The sequence below is a fragment of the Ursus americanus genome, chromosome 28, assembly GCF_024610735.1.
Source record: "Ursus americanus isolate L20-20 chromosome 28, mUrsAme1.1.p, whole genome shotgun sequence".
NCBI lineage: Eukaryota > Metazoa > Chordata > Mammalia > Carnivora > Ursidae > Ursus > Ursus americanus.
The window spans coordinates 33,766,873-33,789,395 of record NC_142154.1 but is presented as its reverse complement, the minus strand read 5'-3'; the positions used below and the strand labels follow the sequence as shown (position 1 = coordinate 33,789,395).

Here is a 22,523-nt window from a genome sequence, read left to right as displayed (position 1 = left end):
GTTACTGTTTGTATTAGCTGCTTTTCATAGGTAAAGTAAGAGGAAAACTGAGAATTGATGATTGTATTTAGCAATGTGGAAGTCATTATTGGCTTTATTAAGGGGAAGTTTGACAAATAGGGTGAAGAATAAAACCTGGTTGACAGGGATTCAAGAGGAGATGAGATGGTGAGTATTGACAACACTTTTAAATTTTATTATAAAGGGGGAGCTATACACATATGGCATATAGAATTAAGGGAGGGGGTTTTATTTTTGCTTTTAAATATGGGGTGGGAATGACCCAGTAGAGAGGGAATATTTGACAACGCAGTAGAGAGAAGAGGTCATTGCTGGAGCATTTTTCTTGCATAGGTGGAGGGAAATTGGGATCTCGTATACAGGTGGAAAGATTGGCCCTGGCTAAGTCCTGTCTTGGAGCATGGACCGTTTATTCATAATTAGTGATACTATTCCATAATAAAATGATGTTCTGTAATCTAGTGGAGGTTGAGAGTTTGCTAATATAACTAAAGTTATACTATATACGATACTAGAGAGCTCTTCGATTCTTATGCCACCTATAAATGCTTGCACATTTTTGAAGTTGGAGGATTAATAATCCTCTCTGCCCTCAGATTACGTATAGTTTTCCAAACTGACTGTTGTATTTCATGCTTATAACTCACATCCTCCCTTTTAAAGAACTTCATTGCCTGTGCCCTTCCAAAACCAAACCCTTTCTTATGTCCCCACTATACCCTGCATATATGTACTTCTGTCAGAGTGCTTAAGACACTTTATTACATTTATGTATATGTCTCTCACCCATTACTAGATTGTTCATACCTTGATCCTACTCATTACTCAACTTTTGGTTCCTTCAGTGCAGTGTTTTTGTTTCTTGTTATATGCCTATATTATCTATTGCTGCCTAATAAATTGCCTTCAAAACTTAGCAGCTCAAAACCACATTATCTCACTGTAGGTCAGGAATATAGGAATGGCTTGGGTGGGTCTTTTACAAGGCTACAGTCAGTGGGTTGACCAGGCCTTCAGTCTCATCTGAAAGTTTACTGTGGAAGGATCCACCTCCTAGCTCACTCACATGGTTGTTGGCAGGATTCATTTCCTCATTGGGTTGTTGGTCAGAGGCCTCCCTTCATCTCTTGCCATGTGGACTTTTCCAGAGTATCTCCCTCAGAGCAAGTAAGCAAGAGGGCAAGAAAGAGTACCAGCAGAAGAGAGTGCTAGCAAGTATGACATCATAATCTTTTTAACCTAATCACAGAAGTGACATCCCTTCACTTTTTCCCTATTCTCTTCTTTAGAAGGAAGTCACTAGGCCCAGCCCACACTCAGGGGAATAAGGAATTACACAAGCATGTGAGTACCATGAATGCAGGGATCATTGGAGGTCCATTTTAGAAGTGTGCCCCCCAGTCCCCAAACCCTGGTACTATGAAGTGCTTAATGTGTTGAATGGTTTAGCTTTTTTTTTTTTTTTTCCCAAGCATCCTCATCTCTGGTAGCATACATTCCTGAGAGGACTGGTGAGGGTGAGGACTCAGCTTGGCACTGTCAAACACAACTGCTACTCAGGGGTTCTCCCAACCCCTATTTTCCCATGTCCTTAATGCATTGCTTTTATGAAATAAGTTAACATTACTGAAAAGTTAAAATCATGTTATGCCTCTGTGACCTAAATAAAACCAGGAATGCTACTTAGGAAAATCAAAATACATGTAATATATAATTTAATGGGAATTCAAGAAATAGTCTAATAGCAAGCTGTATTTATCTCATGAGATCATTCAAGTTTCCCATCATTCCCAGTCCATATACTACTTTATGACCTGGATAGACATAATGATGTATCAGTTGAAGTATAGCTAAATTTGATCCCTACTATGAAGTAACCTTTTTTACAAAAATAAGCTCTTGATAGGCTGGAAAAAGTATCAGGTCATGGATTTGGATTTTGGTGGGGGACATTTAAAATTGAGGCAGTTTAATCTTTGGAACTAAGGAATCTCATCCTAGACTCATAATATTTTCAATATTAGCAATAACTTACCCAGCCTTATCTTTTTATAGATGAGGAAATGGCCACCCAGTCAGTGATGTACCCAGGCTTGCTGGTGGCAGGGCCAGTGCCAGATCCCAGGCTGCCAGTTCCATAAAGTGCACTGTACCATGCCACACTGCTAATAATAAATCCTACTGGAACCACTTTGGGATCTTCAAAAATACTTATGCCTGTCCCATCCCCAGATATTCTGAGTTCATTGGTATGGGGTGTAAGTTGAACATTGAGATTTTTAAAAGCTCCAAGTTTGGAAACCTGCTCCACAAGGAATGAGTGTGCTTAAGGACTTGGAACCAGAATGAGATCAATAGTATAGACTTCCGTCCATTCTGATTCCTTAATCATATATTTGGCTAGGTTTTATCTGAGCAGTAAGAAAAATCTTTACATTGAGAAATAGCCAAGAGTTCTGCTGAACAAAGACTTTCTTAATAAAGCTGTCCTTTCACTCACTAGCATGTGTTTTGTAAATGAGATAGCCTGCAACAGAATTCTTCTTAATCGTGAAATAGGAGAACAGTTCTTTGACACTGATCAGGCAAGGAGAAAGTCTTCTGCCATCTGTGTTGTGGCATGCTCTGCTGTTGTTTTAACTAGATAAAATTCTAATTACTGTTAAACAGATTATTTATGAGGTTTTTAAAAATATTTTAGAGCAAGTGTATAAATATAAAGAGGCAAAGAAATGGTTCCAGATTTAAAAACAAAAGGCTTTTCCTTTGAAAGTAAGTTAATCCGGATTTGACACACTGGGTTGTTTAATAACACATTTCTGTGTATGTCCTTGGTACTGCATGTTGCAGAGAATGTGAAATTTGCACTTTTATTATAACCATTCTGTGGGGGCAGTCATGCACTCTTTGGTAGGATGCTGACTGAACACTGTAACTAGAAAATGGAATTTGGGGTTGGTAAACCACACATTTTGTTTCAAAACATCCCTTCCTTTAAACAAGATATTTCCGTCATAATGACAGGTACCAGCAGCATGAAGTAGAAGAGTTAATAGGAGATTGTGATAAGATTAAAGCATTTAAGGATTTGAGATCTTTGACTGAAGTAGTGTCAGGGTGATGGCAAGAGGCTATACATTCAGGTAGAGGTTATAGGGGGTGCATTTGTTTTTTATTGCTGCAGTGGCAAATCACTACAGACTTTGTGGCTTAAACAACAGTAATCTATTATCTTACATTCTCTAGGTCAGTAGGACAACACGAGGGTCCAGCTGGGCTAAAATTAAGATTTCGGCGGGTAGGGTTCTTTTCCTTGCAGTTGTAGGGCTGACATCCCAGTTGCCTTGCTGGTTGTCAGATCAGGACCCTTCTCAGACCCTAAAGACCACCCTCATCCCTTGGCTCGTGGCATTTTTTCCTCTATTTTAAAAGCCAGCAACAACAGGTCAAGGCCCCTTTACACGTAAGGTATTTCCTCCTCCTTCTGTCTCATCTCTCTGATCCACCTTTTGTCTTCCTCTTCCATTTTAAAGGACTCTTGTGGTTGACTAGATTGGACCTACTTGGATAATTTAGGCCAATTTCCCCATCTTAGCATCCTTAATCTTAATTATAACTGAAAGTCTTTTTTGCCATGTAAGGAAAGCTAGGCTGGGGGTAGGAGGGAAAGGAGCAAGGACATCTTTGGAGGGCCGTTCTGTCTGTCAAAGGGGCTAGGTCCCTGGAGTTAAGGAAAGCAAATGTCAGTATTGACATAGCTGTTGAAAGTCTTCATTTGTCCAACAAATAAATTTTGATTACTTACACTGTGCCAGGCATTGCAATAGGCACTGGGGCTATTGGAATAAAAAAGACAAGACACATTCCCTGCCCTGCCTGAATGTATATAGCAGCATTCTTACAAGAGCAAACAAAACAGAGCAGTGCATTATAAAGGATTCTTCATGTACTTTGTATTTACGTTAAGTTCTTTGAAAGCAGGTACTAGTGTTCTTTGTTGTGGCCCTTTCCGCATCCCACCACTAGACCAGTGTTTTACATCTTAGATGCTTAACAGATACTGTTCAAAAGGCTTACTTTGGTTTTCCTTTGCATTGTTAGGAACTTGACTTATCTCTCTTTTCTGATATTTTCTACTCGAAAAGCAGTGAGGAATTTTGAGTTCAATCCAGACTCAGATGACAAGTTAAGATTTAATCAGATACCTGTTGCAGAATTTTGTAAAAGGCCTTAAGAATTATCATGTACTCCGTCTTCCTTTTCTGAGTTAAAACTCTAAAGTGCAGAGGCAGCTTTACAAATGCTGTCATCATATAAATTGTCACTTTTGCTTTTTTCCCCCTGAGTTCGAAAGCCAGAAAGTACCTACCCAATTAAAAAAAAAATCAGCAGTTGCTTTAAGCCCTGTATTCATCAATAGATAGTGAAGAATTGCCAACCCTGAAGCACATTAAAATAAACTTCTCAATGTGGCTTTTCCGTGGATGGATAGCCTTTTAAAATAATGGGGGAAAAATAAATGAATGAATTAAAATAAAATAAACTACGCCTGGAGCTGTCTTCTTCATATACAGCTCCCTGTTGTGTTCCCACTGTGTGCTGAGTGTCAGTCTGTTTTTCCTGAAAAACCACAGGATTCTTACCAATTGTTCAAAGACTTTTAAAGACAGTTCTTAATTTTTTTTAGTGATGGCTATGTAATATCCCAGAGCAGCAATGAGGAACTTTAGTAATTATGGGTTGGAATAAGCATGAGTATGTGAGACATAGAGATAATATACCAGCATTAATATCAAACTTGATCATCACAGAACTTTTTATCAGAACAGTTGGCAAGTGGTTAAATATATTTGTTACACATGTTTGAGCTCCAAAGCGTAAATGTCAAATGGGGTCTTAGGGCACCTTCTTAATTTCGGTACATACAGAGCTCCAACCAAAATTCCTTCATGATTCTTTGGAAGTTTAACATTATTTATGGATGATATCTTATCCATATGACCCTTCATGTCTCCAAACAAGTAGCCTAAGGATATTTATATGAAATTTCATTTCTGATAAAAGAAATTTTAGAACAGTGGATGAAAAATTCATTTCATTTGCTTATGTTAAGATGGGTATTGTCCTTAAATTAAGTTTCGGTGATATTAATGTGGGTCAAGGAAGGTGATAGCTACTTTTATTTTATAGAGGTGGTTTAATGCACTGTAATCATGAAAGTGTTAACAGATAATGTTGATTTCTGTGGGCTTTTTTTTTTTTCAATGCTTCAGTGTCTAGGAAAGTGTAGCATCCTGTTGGATTTTGTTCATATGCAAGAATTCTTATTAAATGGAAACTTTTGAAGGAGGCTGGAAATATAACAATACAATAATGAAAATAACTGAGGTTTTTTTTATTTTTGTAAAAAGAGAAGGGAAAAAAACCCCTCTGTGGTTTTGGACATTAAAATGTGCCAGTGACTTAAATACATGCAGTGCCACAGAGAGATGGAATTTACTGACTTATGGAAAGCTTTTGACAGGTAACATTTGCATCTTTAGACGTCAGATTTGAATTACTAAAGCAGCCTTTGTTTAGTAAATTGAACATTTGCTGAGAAGATTACACGAAGGAATAAGCATACTGATTTGCAGTAGGCGCTTGTTTTACTGGGTGTTAAAACGAAACTGGCCTTAGTGAACTATTACCGTGACATACAAATGGCTTCAGTTTGAGAGGATACGGTTTCAGATGTAAGCCATATATTTTTCCAAATATGTTGTTTCTGGGGAAAATAAACCTAAATTCTTGAAGCAGGCCATTTCACTTCTAATTGAATGTAATATTAGGAAAACAAAAAGCCTTAAGGCAAAAACTGTTCCTTACAGAGGTTTTTGTTTTCATTTGAAATTAGTGCAGTTGGAGATTGGCTTTATAAAAAAATCTTCGATTCTTTTAAATAAAGTATAGCAATGTAAAATTGTTGCTAAATTTCCTAGCACAACTGAGAACAATTGTATGCTTTAAAAACAAGTAACCAGTGAGTTTTATTTAAATAAAATAGTTGCCTGAATATGATTTTAAAAAACAACACCTAAGATAAACCTAGGAATCAGGTGGATTAAATAATAATAATAAAGGTGTTTTCAGGAAAGGTAGTGACTTTCTACTTAGATTTTTAAATTTAAACCAATTGTTGTAGTGTATGATTTGAATGTTTTGTGCTATGTGTATGTATAGTGTAACAGAAGCTTATAGTAGTACTTTATTAGTTGAGGTAAAACTCTTGCAGAAGAGTAGAATTCTGAAATATTGTGTTACCTGATTTACATCCGTGCTGCACCTTCTTATTCAAGTAAAGCAATTAATTTTCCCCTGATAATAAAGGTGGAAACGGATGATTATGTTTTACTCTCCAATTTTTAGAATGTTCTCAATGCATTTGAAGTAGAGTTAATCACATTTTTTTCCCTCCCTGGAATTCTCTGGCTATAAATCAGTATTCTTTTTTTTTTTTAAATCAATGAAAGTTCTTTTATGATGCTATTAAAGCACATGTCAGGATTTACTCTTCAATTAGGTGGGACTGTGATTGTTAGATTAGACTCCTTTGCAGGTGACACACTGACTAAATAACTGACTGTTAGGCTATTGATACCCCAGTGATTCTGTATGTTAGGATTGAGCTGAGAAATTTGTCATTCGTTCTATCTTAAAAGTAGCCAGAATAAACAAGAGGATTTTTATAGACTGTAAAATCCAAACTAAATATCCTGGAAAAATCTTGATGACTTAAAGGTTATTTGTTTAAGTATCAGAAATTAATTTTTTTAATGAACATGCAGTAAAATTGACTTTGTGTGTGTACAGTTGATGAACTTTAACATGTGTAGATTTTCTCATAACTGTCATCACAGTCAGTATCCAGATATCCAAATAGTTCCATCAGTTCATAAAACTCCTTTATGCTCTCCCTTTGTAGTTGTACTCTCTCTACCTCACCCATGACTCCTGGCAAACACTTTGTCATTTAGTATTGTCTTTTCAAAAATGGCCACTAAATGGGATCATAGAGTATTTAGCTATTTGAGATAGATACACATGCATTTGCTCAGCATAGTGCCTTAAGATATCACCTAAGTTGTTTTGTATATCATTATTTCATTCCTTTTTATTGCAGAGTAGTATTTGATTGTATGGATGTACCGCAGTTTATCCCTTAATTCATTGAAAGACTTTGAGTTGTTTCAAGTTTGTAGCTATTTTGAATAGAGATGTTATAAACGTTTGTTGGATTTTGTGAATGCGAGTTTTCATTACTCTTGGGTAAATACATAGTAGTGAGATTATTGGTAATTGTATAATTTTACTTAATAAGAAATTGCCAAACTGTTTTCTAAATTGGTTGTACCACTTTGTATTCCCATCAGCAATGTGTAATAGTTATACTTGTTCTGCCTATTTGCCAGTATTTGGCATGGTCATTCTTCTGTTTGTTTAGTTTTTATTTCATAATCATAAAGTTAACTGTAATCCGTCTAGACTTGGAGGGGAGTAAGGAAAACATGAAACCTATAGAATTGCAGCAAGAGCACAAAGTTATAGGATGTTTCAAACAGGTGGAGGTGAAAGGGTGCTCTTTTGAGCTACAGAAGGAATGGTCTGGTAGTTAACGATAAAACACAAGTGAAATTTATTAGATTTGTCCAAAGTCAGTAATGGTGATCATCTTGCTGGTCTTGCCATTCCTGGCCCCAAAGTGCTCTGTGGCTTTTACAATATTCATGCCCTCTTTCACCTTGCCAAAGAACACATACTTGCTGTCCAACCACTCAGTCTTGGCAGTGCACATGAAAAACAGGGAACCATTTGTGTGGGGTCTAGCATTTGTCATGGATAAGAGGCTAGGACCTGTGTGCTTCAGGATGAAATTCTCATCATCAAATTTCTCCCCATAGTTGGACTTGCTGCCAGTGCCATTATGGCATATGAAGTCACCATTCTGCCATGTAAATCCTGGAATAATCCCATGAAAGCAGGCACCTTTATAACCAAATCCTTTCTCCCCACTGCTCAGAACACAAAAGTTCTGCTGTGTTTGAAGCTCTGTCTGCAAACAGCTTGAAGGAGACATGGCCAGAGCTCTCGCTGTCCATAGTGATATCTAAGAACACAATGGGATGACCACAGCTGGGTGGGCACAAGGCAGCTCTGGGGCAGAGGCATCTGCAAGTGGTCATTCTTTTTAATTACAGCCATTCTAATAGATTTGGAATGATATCTGATAATGATTTTAAATTGCATTTTCCTAATAATGATATCAAACACTTTGTCACGTGCCTTTTTGTTAATACATGTATTCTTTTTGGGTCTGTCCAAGTCTTTGGTCCATTTTTTAAAATAATAGAAACTTTATTTTGGAATAATTTTAGATTTGTAGGAAAGTTGCAAAGATAATACAGAGAATCCCTGTATGTCCCTCACCCAGCTTCCCATAGTGATAACATCTTATAAACCCAAAACCAAATACATTTATCAAAGTGAAGAAACCAACATTGGTACCATAGTGTTAACCAAATTCCAAATTCTAAACTCAGATTTTCCACTTGTCTCCTTTTTCTGTTCCAAGGATTCCACATTGCATTTATTAAGTCTCCTTAGTATCCTATAGTTTGTGGCAGTTTGTTAGTGTTTCCTTGTTTTTCATGCCTTTGATCATTTTGAGTATTAATACTAGTAGGTATTTTGGAGGATGTCCCTCAATTTGTGTTTATCTGATGTTTTCTCCTGATTAGACTGAGGTTAAGGGTTTTAGGGAAGAATATCAAAGGTATGATAGTGAAGTACCCTTCTCGTCACATTTTATCAGGGAGTATATGATAATATCACTTGGTTAAGGCAGTGTTTGCTAGGTTTCTACACTGTAAAGTTATTATTTTTGTCTTTCCGTTGTCTGTTCTTTGGAAGTGAATCACTAATTCTAGCCTGCACTCAAGGAGGTGGGGTGACAGTTTCATTTTATGAATAAGGGTCTGTCTACATATATTATTAGGAATTCTTCCATAAGGAAGTTTGTCCCTTACCTTTCATTCATTAGTTAATTTGTTCATTTAGATCATTATGTATACTTTTATACATTGGCTTGTAATCCAATGAATGCTATGTTACTTGTTTTGTTGCTAAAATTATTTGATTGTTGAGTCCTTTATCCCTTTGACATTTTTTTGGGTACTGCCTTGATTTCTGGCACTACAAGATGCTCCAGACTCATCTTGTATTTTCTCCACTCTATTCCTAGAATCAGTCATTTCTCTGAGCTCTCGTTTCTTGTATTGGAGAATTGTGTTCAGAGACCAGTGCCTGGGTGGTAGGTGTACTCCTTACTATTGGGATGTCACTATTTATAGGCCTTTTCAGAGGATGAAGGTGGAAATTATATACTGTATGCTAATCTGTGTGTCTGTACACATTATAATTGTTTCTGTATTTATCCATCTGTATTATATTTTAAACAGTATATATGTTAAATTCATACCAACGTCTGTGACTCTGCTCCAGTACCATAAGGTTCATTCTAGTCTTCTCCTTTTTGCTTAACTTCTAACTTCTCTGAGAATGAGAAACCTGGCTTATTAACTTATTTGTTCCACCCCAGTATACATGTAAAAAGTAAATTTAGAATTAATCATTACTCCCATGAGAAATAAATTTATCAACTAGAGTCCAGTGTTTATGTATGGGTCCTTTTGTATTTAGCCTTAAAGTTTTCATTTAAAACATTGTTTTCCAGAGTTTCTTAGGTCAGCTCGTTTTCCTTCTAACCTCTTCAGTGGGGTTTTGCCATTCATTTGCAATGCAGTCAGATTCATTTGTCACACACTGCATCCTATCTTAAAGCTTCCCTAGCATCTTAGTTGATTTTTAAAAATTTGCATACATCAACGTTCACTTTTTGCAATGTACAGTTCTGTGGGTTTTGACAAATGCACAGATAGGGTCATTATCCACTATCCCAGTACCATACAGACAGTTTCATCACTCTGAATATTCTCCTGTTAAAAGGTTCTGGACCGAGTTATAACCTGTGTATGTGTGCATGTGGAGAGGGCAGAAGAGTTCCCCACAGCAACAAGCAATTCTCGGACACCAGCTGGGTGTCCTACAATTCAACTAAATTCTGACACCATCTACCCAGAGGTAGTATCGATTAAGGGCTCAGTCCCATATGACTACACCCTCCATACCTCAGTTCATATACCAGTTGTAAGCCCAGATCGTCATCAGTGATTCTGACCTACCAGCTGTTTATCAGAAGTTCCAGTGACCCGCTCTTTGGGTTTGATTAATTTGCTAGAGTGGCTTATAGAACTCATACATTTAACTTACTAGATTATTGGCTTATTTAAAAAGTAGATAACTTAGAAACAGCCAGATGGAAGAAATGCCTAGGGCAAGGTGTGAGAAAAGGGTGCAGAACTTCCATGCCCTCTACGAGCATACTTCTCTCCAAATGCCCATGTATTCACCACCTAGAAGTGCTCTGAAACCCTTCCTGTTGTATTTTTACGGAGGCTTCATTACATAAACATGACTGATTAAATCATTGGCCATTGGTATCTGGAGGTTCAGGAGGTGGAATTAAATTTCCAACCTCCTAATCACATGTTTGGTTCTTCCAGAAACCAGCCTCTGTCCTTACTTAGTTACTTTCTGTAAGTTACCTCATTAACGAAAACCCAGTTGTGGTGGAAAGGGGCTTGTTACAAGTTAACAAGATACCCATTTCACCTTTAGGTCTCTGAAGTGATTATAGGAACTGAGGCCAAGAGACCAAATATAACAAAGGATGTTCCCCTTTTCTCTTATTGCTCAGGAAGTTCCAAGGGTTTTGTGAACAGTGAGCCAGGAACCATGGATGAAGTCCAAATATATATGAAAAATGTGTTTTGGTCATCTGAATGACCAAATATGTATTTGTTATAAATCACAAAATTGCACTAAGTTCTGACACCATCTACCTGGAGATAGTATCAGATTCCATAGGTTAAGGGCTCAGTCTCATAGGACTGCCCATCCCACACCTCAGTTCACACACCTGCTTTGTAGTTAGCCATTCCCACATCCCCAATCCCCAACAACCACTAATCTCTTTTCTTTTCATGTTGTTTTGCCTTTTCCAATGTGTCATATGCATGCAGTCATATAATATGTAATTTTTTGGATCTGACTTCTCACTTAGCCAAGTGCATTTAAGATTTCTCCATGTTGTCTTATGAATCAAGTAGTTCACTCCTTTTTATTCCTGCAGAGTATTCTATTGTATGGATTTACCACAGTTGTTTTATCCATTCATCTTGTTGAAATAACTTTCTAGGCCCAAGATAGAGCTGCTCCTGCTCCAGGTGGCACATCAGGAAACCGACACTGTGTCTCTATAAAAGCTCCACTTCACGAAAAACGCAGGATCTCTAGTCAAACAATCCCCAAACACCAAGCCAACTCTGGGCCTTCTCACCCCAAATGAGGTTGACTGTGTGGTTCTAGCCAATCAGATATTTTCCATTTTTCTCTTCCTTGTTCTTTATTCTTTATCCTATAAAAGCTTCCTGTCTTCTGCCCCATTTTCAGTTCTTGGAATGGAGACTGTTCACCTCATAAAGTGTTAAATAAAATTTGTTTGTATCACCTAAATTATTTCCTTTAATCATTTTTTGTTTGTGTTTAGCAACCTGTTCCTTCAGTTTTTGGTGATTATTAGTAAAGCTTCTATTAAACATTCATGTACAGATTTTTGTGTGAATATGCTTTCAGTTCATTTGAGTAAGTAATGTAGGAGTTTGATTGCTGGGTTGTATAAGTGTAAATTTAACTTTGTAAGAAACTGCCAAACTGTTTTTCAAAGTGGTTGTGCCATTTTTCATTCCCACCAGCAGTGAATGAGAGTTTCTATTGCTCTGCATCTTTGGCAGCATTTTCTATTGCTACGTTTTTTGTTTGTTTTTTAAATTTTAGCCATTCTAATCAGTGTGCTTTTTGTTCATATTTCAATTGGATTGTTTTCTTCCTGCTGAGTTTTGAGAGTTCTTTATATATTCTGGATACAAATTCTTGGTTGAATATGTAATTTACAAACATTATCTCCCTGTCTGTAGCTTGTCTTTATATTATGTTAGGAAACTTTCTAGAGCAGAAGTTTTTAATTTTAATAAAGTCCAATTTATCCCTTTTTACTTCTTAGGGTGTATTTTGATGTCACATCTAAGAACTCTTTACGTAGCCCTAGATCACAAAAATTTTATCCTATTTGGGGGGAGTAAAAAGTTTTATAGTTTTATATTTTACATATGATCCATTTGAGCTAATTTTTATATGAAGTGAGAGGTTTAGGTAAAAATTCATTTTTTTTCTTAGTATTTGGATGCTCAATTGTTCCAACACAGTTTGTCAAAAAGGCTATCCTTTTCTCATTGTATTATCTTTGAACCTTTGTTAGAAATCAGTTGGTCATGTTTGTGTGGAGCTATTCATGGACACTATTCTGTTCCATTGGATTGTATGGTTCCTCCAGTTTTCTTTTTTTATATTTGTTTTTAATAGTTTAGGCTATTTTAGATTTTCTGCCTTTCCGTATTAGTTTGAAAATCAGCTTGCTATAACAGCAAAAAATGCTGGGATTTCGATTGGAATTGTGTTAAATCTGTAGACCAGTTTGGGAGAGAATTGACATTTTTACTATTTTGAGTTTTCTAGTCTGTGAACTCAGTATATCCTTCTATTCACTTATGTCTTCTTTGACTTACTTACATCAGCATTTGGTAGTTTTGAGCATACAGATCCTGTACATGTTTTATCAGATTTATACCTAAGTGTTTTGTTTCTATGGAACTATTATAAATGCATTATTTAATAATTGGGGGGGTTCCAAAGTGTTCCTTGTTTAGTAGACAGAAATATAATTGATGTTGACCTTGTATTTTTTGACCTTGATAAGTTCACTTATTAGTTCTGGGGGTGGGGTTGTTTGTTTGTACTCCTTGGAATTTTCTGAGTAGACAGTAATGTCCTTTGCAAAGTTCTTGAAACAAATGGAAAAATAGAAAGTCTCAAAAAAGAAGATGTAAAAAAAGAGCCAAATACAAATCTCAGAAGTGAAAAAATATCAATAACCAAAATTAAAAGCTCACTAGATGAGCTCAATAGTATAAGGATGACAGGGCACCTGGGTGTTTCAGTAGGTTAAGCGTCTGCCTTCGCGGCTCAGGCTCAGGTCATGATCCCCCACCCTGAGTCAGCCCCAAACCCGGCTCCCTGCTCAGCGGGGAGTCTGCTTCTCCCTCTCCCTCTGCCTCTCCCTGCCACTTGTGCTCTCATTCTCTCATTCTCTCGCTTGCTCTCTCTCTCAAATAAATAAAATCTTTAAAAAAAAGAGATGACAAAAGATGAAGTCAATTAACTTAATATAGATGAACTGAAATTACCCAATGTGAGCAACAGAGAAAAAGATTTTTTTAAAAATTAAAAAAGAAGAGTGCCTCAGATCCCCCATTTGTGACACCAGAATCCCAACAAGAGAGGAGTTTGTTGAATTTGCTGAAAGACAAACTTATAATTTTAAGAAGCTCAGCGAACTCCCCAAACAGAATAAATACAAAGAAATCCATGACCAGCCACATACTCACAAAACTTCAGAAAACTTTAGACAAAAAGTCTTGAAAGCAGCCAGAAAAATTTAGTATTACTTAGAGGAGAAAAGTGTTCAAATGACTGTGAATCTATTTTCAGAACACACGCAGGCCAGAAGGAAGTAGAACATTTTTAAAGTGCTGAAAGGAAAGAACTGTCAACCCAGAATTCCATATCCAGCAAAAATATCCTTCAGAGATGAAAGCGAAATAAAGACATTCTTAGATGAAGGAAAACTTAATGTTTTGATGGCAGGAGTGCTTTAAAAGAATTGCTATAGGAGATTCTTCCAACAGATGGTAAATAACACCATAAGGGAAATTTGAAACATCAGTAAGGAAAAGCAATGTAATTGTCAAATATCTAATTAAATATGATAGACCATTCTTATCCTTTTGAGTTTTTTAAATATGTTTGATAGTTGAAAGCACAAAGTATAGCATTGTGTGATGGAGCCTTCAGTATATGTCATCCAACATAATATATAACAACAATAGCATAACGTGGGGGGGTGGTGGTAAAGGGACTGTATGGTGGTACAGTTTCTATGTCCACATGAAGTAGTAAAATCTTGATTCTAAGTCAACTGAAAAGTACATTGTGATCTCTAAAAACACTAAAAAACCACTAAAAGACAAACTATAATAACACAGTCAACAAATTATAATGGAATACCTAATACACACACACACACACACACACACACACACACCAAATACTCCAAAAGAAAGCAGGAAATGAAAAATAGAGAAATAAAAACAGGGGTAACAAATGGAAGAAAAGAATAAGAAAATGGTAGAGGTAAATTCAAATATTTCAATAATTATATTAAATGAAAATGATCTAAACACACCAATTAAAGTAAAAAAAGAATAGTAGAAAGAAACTTTAATTATAATAGCTAAGTAGTAAGCCACTGCTGAAAGGGGTGAGGAGCCAAGGAAAGTGGGCACCTTTAGAAGGTGGCAAGAAAAGGAAATAAATTATCCCACTGAGCTTCCAGAAAGAAGTTACAGTCTTGCTGACCACTGGAATTTAGCCCAGTGAAACGGGCTTCAAACTTCTGAGCTCCAGAACTGTAAGACAATAAATCTGTGCTGTTTAAACCACAGTTTGTGGTAATTTGCTAAAGCAGCAATAGAAAAATAATACACTGGATCATAAAACAAACCTTTACAAACAAAAAATTTTAAATCATACAAAAGGATGTTATCTGTAACAAAATTAGACTAGATGCCAATAACAGAAAGATAACAAGACATTCTCCACAGAGAAGGAAATTTCAAAAAACACTTGTAAGTAACCCATGGGTCAGAGGGAGAGGGAGAAGCAGACTCCCTGCTGAGCAAGGAGCCAGGCTTGGGGCTGACTCAGGGTGGGAGATCATGACCTGAGCCGAAAGCAGACGCTTAACCTACTGAACACACCCAGGTGCCCTGTCGTCCCTATTCTATTGAGCTCATCTAGTGAGCTTTTAATTTTGGTTATTGATATTTTTTCACTTCTGAGATTTGTATTTGGCTCTTTTTTATATCTTCTTTTTTGAGACTTTCTATTTTTACATTTGTTTCAAGAATGTTTGTTCTTACTTGGTGAAGCATTCTATAATGGTTGCTCTCATATCTTTAATATGTTCCTCAGTTCCAGTGTCTTTGTTTTCTTGGTGTAGGCATGAGATTTTCCTGGTTCTTTATTTGCCAAGTAATTTTGGGTTATATTCTGGACAGTTTGACTGGTATGTTATGAGACTTTGCATCTTGTTCAAATTCTGTGCAGAATGTTGATATATTTGTTTTAGTAGATAAATAACCCTGTTAGGTTAAGACTATAGTTCCTGTGAGTTGTGTTTACAACATTAGTTGAATTTTCAAAGCCTTTGCCATGCTATTTGGATCTGTCCTACATGTGCACCACACATGGGTCATTCTGGAACTTGGGTAGTGTCTGTATTATAGTTCAAGTCTCAAAGTCTATGTGTGCTTATTCGGGTTAGACCCACACATGGGCTGCTTGAGGGTGAGCCTGGGATTTCATAAACAACTTGAAGCATTGCTTTCCTAAGCTACTCCTTCTCTGGGATCTCCCAGTAATTTCTGATTCCCTTGGGGCTCCCTTTTCTATTCTCTGACCAGCTCCCTTTTCTATTCTCCGACCAGAAAGGTGGAGCTTTCTTTATTCTTCTCTAATGTGCACTCCCTACAACTGTGCCCAAGTCCAGGGCCAACTGGCAGAACAGAGAAAAACCAAACAGGGATTCACCACATCCTCTTTGGACTGTAGCTTCTCTAATCAGAGAGGAAGGTCTCCCCTTCCTCAAGAGTTTTAGGATCCTCATAGGCCTCCATTGCCACAGCTGCTACAGGACTCAGTAAACTATGGCCCACAGGCAGTCACCTGTTTTGGTAGATAAAATTTTATTGGAACATAGTCACACCCATACATTATGTATAGTCTATGGCTGCCTTAACACTACAGTGGCAGAGTTCGTTAGTTGCAGCAGTGTCTCTGTGCCTGCAAACCTAAAATTAGCTCTTTAAGAAAAGTTTGCTGACTTTTGGCTTAGAAAACTGAATCAGAGTATCTTGCTATGCCGTGTAATTATATGTGAAATGATAGCTAAGTGATTAGTTATCAGTAAGTGTCATCATGTATGAAAACTAGTCATTATTTTTTAGGAAGAGGTGTTAATTTTCTGGAGTAATTGACTTTAAAAATAAGACAGTGCTGTGTGCAGTTAAATGCCAAGTGCTTATTTCTAGTAGAAGACTTTATTTTGCTTATATTTTAAAAAATAAAAGTTTATGTGATAAAGGTCAAGCTTCTTCCTGTCTAAAGAAATTCACGCAAATGTAGTTTTATTTTCCTTCCTAGGAAATTTAAGCAGAACTAGTAATATTTTGGAAGTAATCATTATGTGTTTTAATATCTGTCCTAGTAACACAAGTATTTTAGAGTATATAAAGTTTTAATTGAAGTAAGAATGATTCTGACATAAAACTTTTTTAGTGGCTAAAGTTGGAATTATGTTTCTAAAATTTATATTGAATCACTTATACCTGTTTGTGATTCCTAAAATTATAAACATTTAAAAAACATAAGATAGAAGGAGAAATCAAAATTTGAGCTTAGACACTTTATAAAATGTTTGCTAGGCTGCTCGGGATTCTCTTGGCTAAAGAAAAACATATTTTTTATACATTGACATATAAATTAGAATTTCCAAGCAATATCAAATAAAGGAATTACTCTTTTTTGGAAAACAAAATCTGAAAAATAAATTCTTTTTGTTAATTTCTAGGTAATGTTAACAAAATAAAATAAGTTTCTAAAATCTTTATATCATAAGAACTATTTGATTTGAAAAACATTCTGATATCATGAATGAAGCTGAGATACATTTGGCTTTCTAATAGACTTGTGTGAGGTATATGTGTTTTTATAAAGTGAATTTAAAACTTTTAAAAATTTACTTTTTAAAGGAAGAAATCTAGAAATTTATCTGAAAAAAGTATTTTACATTTTTTATATTGTCATTTTATATTTAAATCAGTATAGATTTCAAGCCTTTCTTTATTAGAGTACTTATATATTTGAATTATGAAAGATGGATAAAATAAGACTATAGAAGAATTGATGGGTCTCTTGGTAGCTTGAATATGTGAATGAGGCCACCTTAGTATTATGCATGTTTAGCTGTGGTCTAAACTGAATTGGTTTGGAAAGTACCTCTCTGATTCATAGACTGAGACTTATGAGTAAGAATTCCCTTTTAAATGATGGACGATTTAAGAAGGTACTGCTAAAGCTTTTTGCTTCTATCAAAATCATATCTGAAGATGTCTTTTTTTTTTTAACTTCCCTGATTTATGTTTTGTCATGGTCCTTCCATACAAACTTAGATTAGATTTTTCTAGGTCAACATAAAATATTTCATTTTAAAAATCAGGTACTGAGTCATTGCTAATTTGACAGTATCACTGCGGTTAGATATGTGTGTTGAAGATGGGTCAGAATTTCTTCTTTAAATTGAATATGCTTCTTGTTTAAAGTTATATATGTCTAGATAAGAAAGGGCTTGGGTGGCCTAGTTAGGAATTGTTTCTGAATGTCAATGTGTTAGTCCGTTTGGGCTGTTGTAACAAACTGACTTAAGCTCGATAGCTTATAAACTATAGGAATTTATTTCTCAGAGTTCTGGAGGCTGGGAAGTTCAAGATCAGTGCCAGCAGGTTTTGTTTCTAGTAAGGACTTGCTTTCTGGTTCATAAGCATCTGCCTTTTTGCTGTGTCTCACGTAATGTAAAGGATGAGGGAGCTGTCTGGGGCCTCCTTTATAAGGGCACACTAATCTCATTCATGAAGGCTCTCCCCTCATGACCTGATCACTTCCCAAAGGGCCCACCTCCAAGTACCATCACATTGGGGGGTTAAAATTTCAACATGAATTTCTGGGGGACACAAACATTCAGTCAAATTTTTAATTCCATAGATCCTGATCAATGTCATTGAATAGTCTTTGGGGCAGTAAAGAAACTGATATGGAAATGAACCTTTAAGGTTTATCCTCACAGGAGATAATGCAAAAACATGTTACTTTAATTGATCACTATGGGATTTTCTTAAACTTTAAGTGATATATTTTTTAAAGCCTTTCTTTATACATAGTTATTTTATTTTCTACCAAATAAACTCTTAAAAATTTTTATTCACTAAATTTGCTATCAAGGAAGGTGTACATACTTTTGAAAGAGAGGAGTAAAGACTATTATTTTTTTAAGATCCTCCCTTTTTAAAACAACTTGTTATTTTAGAATAATTTTTGATGTAGAAATAAGTTCTAAAGATAGTATATAGTTTTTCTATATTATTCACTCAGCTTTCCCTAATGTTAACATATTATGTAACCTTGGTACAGTGATCAAAACTAAATAATCAACATAGACTACTAAACTGTGGACTTTATTAGAATTTCACCAATGTTTCCACTAATGTTCTTTTACCCTGGAACATTTTCCCGCATTACATTTATTTGTTATGTTTCCTTCATTTCCTCCAATTATTGACAGTTCCTCAGTCTTTCCTTATCTTTCATTCACACTTTGGAAGATAACTGGTTAGGTAGACATTTGTAGAATGTCATTGAATGTGGTTTTCTTGGCGTTTTCTAATGGTTAAAGTGAACTTAGAGACTTGGAGAAGAATGCCAGAGAGGTGATGTGTCCTTTCAGCATTTCATAATCAGGGGTTATGTGATGTCAGCATGTTTCATTGGTGATTTTATTAACCTTTATCACCTGGTTATGGAGGTGTCTGCCAGATTTCTCCACTGTAAAGTTACTGTTTTTCCCTTAATAAATATTTTGGTGAAAATACTTTGAAGTTACACAAATATCCTGTTCCTTTTAAAAATTTGGCCACTAATTTTAGCATTAATTGGTGGATCTTGCCCGAAGCAATGATTAGTCTGATGTTTTGATGGTGATTTTCTATTCCACTCCTTCTTCTACGTTTATTAGTTATAATTCTTCTGTAAGAAAGAGTTGTCCTTCCCCACGTTGATTTATTTTATTTAATCATTTATTTACATCCATACACACTCATGGATTTTTATTTTATTCTCTGGATTAGGATCAGTACTAGTATTGAGGTCTTTTGCTCAAATTGTTTCTGTTTTGGTCACTGGGAGCGCTTTGGAGTTTGCTTCTGTGTCCTTTCAACAGGTCTTTTTGTTGTTGTTTCCAGCCCTTTCTTACTCTCTGGCCCCACAAGATGCTCCAGGCTCCTCTGACATTCTTCCTCCCCAGGCCTGAAATCACCCACATCTCCAAGGAGCCCAGGTCCATCTTATTGGAGAATAGTATTTAAAAACCAACATCTTGGTGCTAGGTGTGCTCATTGCTACCTAGGCGTTGACTGCTTCTAGGCCTTTCAGAGCTAGGAAATGTATGCATGTTATGCTAACCCACATATATACACACATCTGTGTTTATTTCTGTATGTACTATCTGTATATACATAAAACGTTATTTGATACTGATACTTCCAGCTCCAGTCCTGCACCATAGGGATTATTCTACCATTTTCCTTTTGCTTATTTGTAACTTACTTTGCACACAGAAACCTGACTCACAGTATCTGCGGTATAATTATATATCCATGTACAGTAGTTTCAGAATTGCTCACCCATACTCCTGTGAGAAACATATTTACCAAATGGAATACAGTGTTTATGTACAGTTCTTTTTGTCTTTATTCTCACAGAATCCGGTCAAAATGCTCTTTTCCAAAGCTCGTTAATTCAGGTCTTTTCTCCCATATCCCCTTCAGTTGGTTATGTCATTCATTTGTAATACAGGTAGGTTCAGTTTATCACAGTTTGCATTCCATCTTCAGTTTCCCAGACACTCTGGTCTGGTTTTTTAAAAATCTATATTCAATAAAATTCACTCCTTGTGTTGTCAAAAGTTCTATGGAAATGCATAGAGTTCTGTATCTCCTAACGAGTTCTATCGCCTACAAAATGTTCTTGTGTTGCCCTTTTTGTAGTCAACCCCTTTTCCCACCTCTGCTAAAGCCTAGCAAGTACTTATGCTTTTGGTTAGCTTTTTCCAGAATTTCGTGTAAATGGAATCTCATTATGTGTATCCTCTTAGGACCTGCTTCTTTCACTTAACAAAATGTATTTAATATTCATTTATCTATTGTATAAATCACTAGTTCCTTTTTACTGCCATGTAGTGTTCCATTGTAGCATACCAGAGTTTGTTTATCCATTTGCCTGTTGAGAGACATCTGGATGGTTTCCAACTTTGGGCAATTACGAATAAAGCTACTATTACATTTACATGAAGGCTTTTTTTTTTTTTTTGTATTTTTTGTGTGTGGTTTTTGGTTTTGGTTTTGGTTTTGGTTTCACTTGGGTAAATACCTAGGAGTGTGATTATGGACTTTATTGTGAGTATATATTCAATTTTCTAAGAAACTTCCGAACTTTTTTCCAAGTGGCTATATACAGTTTTGCATTCTAACCACCAGAGTATGAGAGTTCCTATTGCTCAGTATCCTCTTTAGCACATTGGTATTATCAGTTCGTTTTTGTCTTTTCTGTTCTAATGTATGTGTAGCGGTTTTAATTTGCATTTCCCGAATGACTAATAATATGCTATCCACGTTTGTGAATGGGTAGCTGGTCCCTTTTATTTCTCTTGATTTTCTCCTTTTATGATCAACCAGGTGGGTAGAGTCTTTTCCAATATAGTTTTGATTGAACTAGTTGCTATCATCTTACTATTTAGCTATATTTTATAATAAATACACATTTCCATATATGAGTTTTGGCTTTCTGTACTTATTATAGTGGAATGAATATAAGTTTTTATATAGCTGAGCATTTGAATGATAATTTCATTATTGTCTAAAGCTAGACTGCTTTGTAAAAATCTATTCATAGATTACATCTGTGACTAAATACACTTGCAAGGCAAGGGAGAATGTAATAAATTCTGCTAGTGTTAAAGGTTGCTTTGGATTGACAAACGTCACTGTAGAAAAAGAAATCTTAGAGTCTTTGGTGAGATCTTTTCCCCCTTTGACTATCAAATGATCAAGCAAACCTGATAATTTCTTGGGATGTCTGTCAACATATTCAGCCTTTGTTATATTCTTATAACTAATCAGTTAATATTAGGTGAAAGAGATTAGAAATGAATGTTTTTAAATTTGCCCCAATTTACATAAACATTTAAATTGACAGCTTCAAAATACGATGTTGCTTTATTGAACTGAATTAATGAAAATGTGTGGAATACTCATCATCTACTTTCTTGCATTTCAAAGACTACTCTTAAAAAACCCTGTAATTCAGTAACTGAGTTCTTAGTTTAAATTTAGCTTCCATCAGAATGAAATGAAGACATATAAAGTTTTAGTGAGTGATTTTTACCCTATTGGAGCTTTATATTTACTGTTTCTCTTTTGTAAAGGCCTATGTTTAATCTAATCTATTAGGCTATGTGCAGGGATGCCAAGTTATTTAAATAGATTTTTATGTTTGTTTGCTATTTAAAGTCCTTTTCAGAACTTAATATATTACATAAAATGTATGCTTAAAATATATATAAGCCTTAAAGGATAACATTCCTGTCACATCACATCACTTGGGTAATTATAATTGATTCTGTTGATATGGATTCTAGTTAACAAAATGAGTTATTCCCAATTTCAGCAGGAGAAAGCCAGTTTAAGGAATATTTTATTTACATATTCAGATTATGGAAATAGTATTATTAGAAGTCATTACAGATGGGAAGATAACTTTCTTGTTTGCTTTAGAATGAGCCTATCTCTTTAAATATCCTGTTTGATAGTGTGATTACATTACTGATTGTAATGGCTGAAGCCAAGGTGGTTGTTACTATTATGCTCATGGCAGTCTGAATTCAAACCAGCAGATTTTATTTATTTATTTTTATGTATTTAAAGATTTTATTTATTTAACAGAGAGAGAGCAAGCACAAACAAGGAGAGTGGCAAAGGGAGAGGGAGAAGCAGACTCCCTGCTGAGTGTGGAGCCTGACATGGGGCTCGATCCCAGGACCCCGGGATCATGACCTGAGCCAAAGGCAGACACTTAACCAACTAAGCCACCCAGGCACCCCAAAACCAGCAAATTTTAAATTGGAAAATACCGACCTTTCTGTAGTGACTGCTCTGGTCACTGTGTATAACTTATATTGACCTACTTTTCAGGCTTTCTTTGTAAATAAGTTATGGGTAACACAAAATAGCCCTGTAAAAGGGGGAAAAAAAGTACTATATATAAATGCTATAAATATATTT

The 22,523-nt window shown here is 35.7% G+C and overlaps 1 protein-coding gene and 1 pseudogene across 1 annotated transcript in view; one reads left to right on the top strand and one right to left on the bottom strand.

The window, feature by feature from the left end:
• Positions 1 to 22,523, top strand: part of GLCE (glucuronic acid epimerase) — a 109,281-nt gene that overhangs the window by 35,043 nt on the left and 51,715 nt on the right. The gene's annotated exons all lie outside the window — the stretch shown is intronic.
• LOC123800818 (peptidyl-prolyl cis-trans isomerase A pseudogene) lies at positions 7,672 to 8,243 on the bottom strand (annotated as a pseudogene).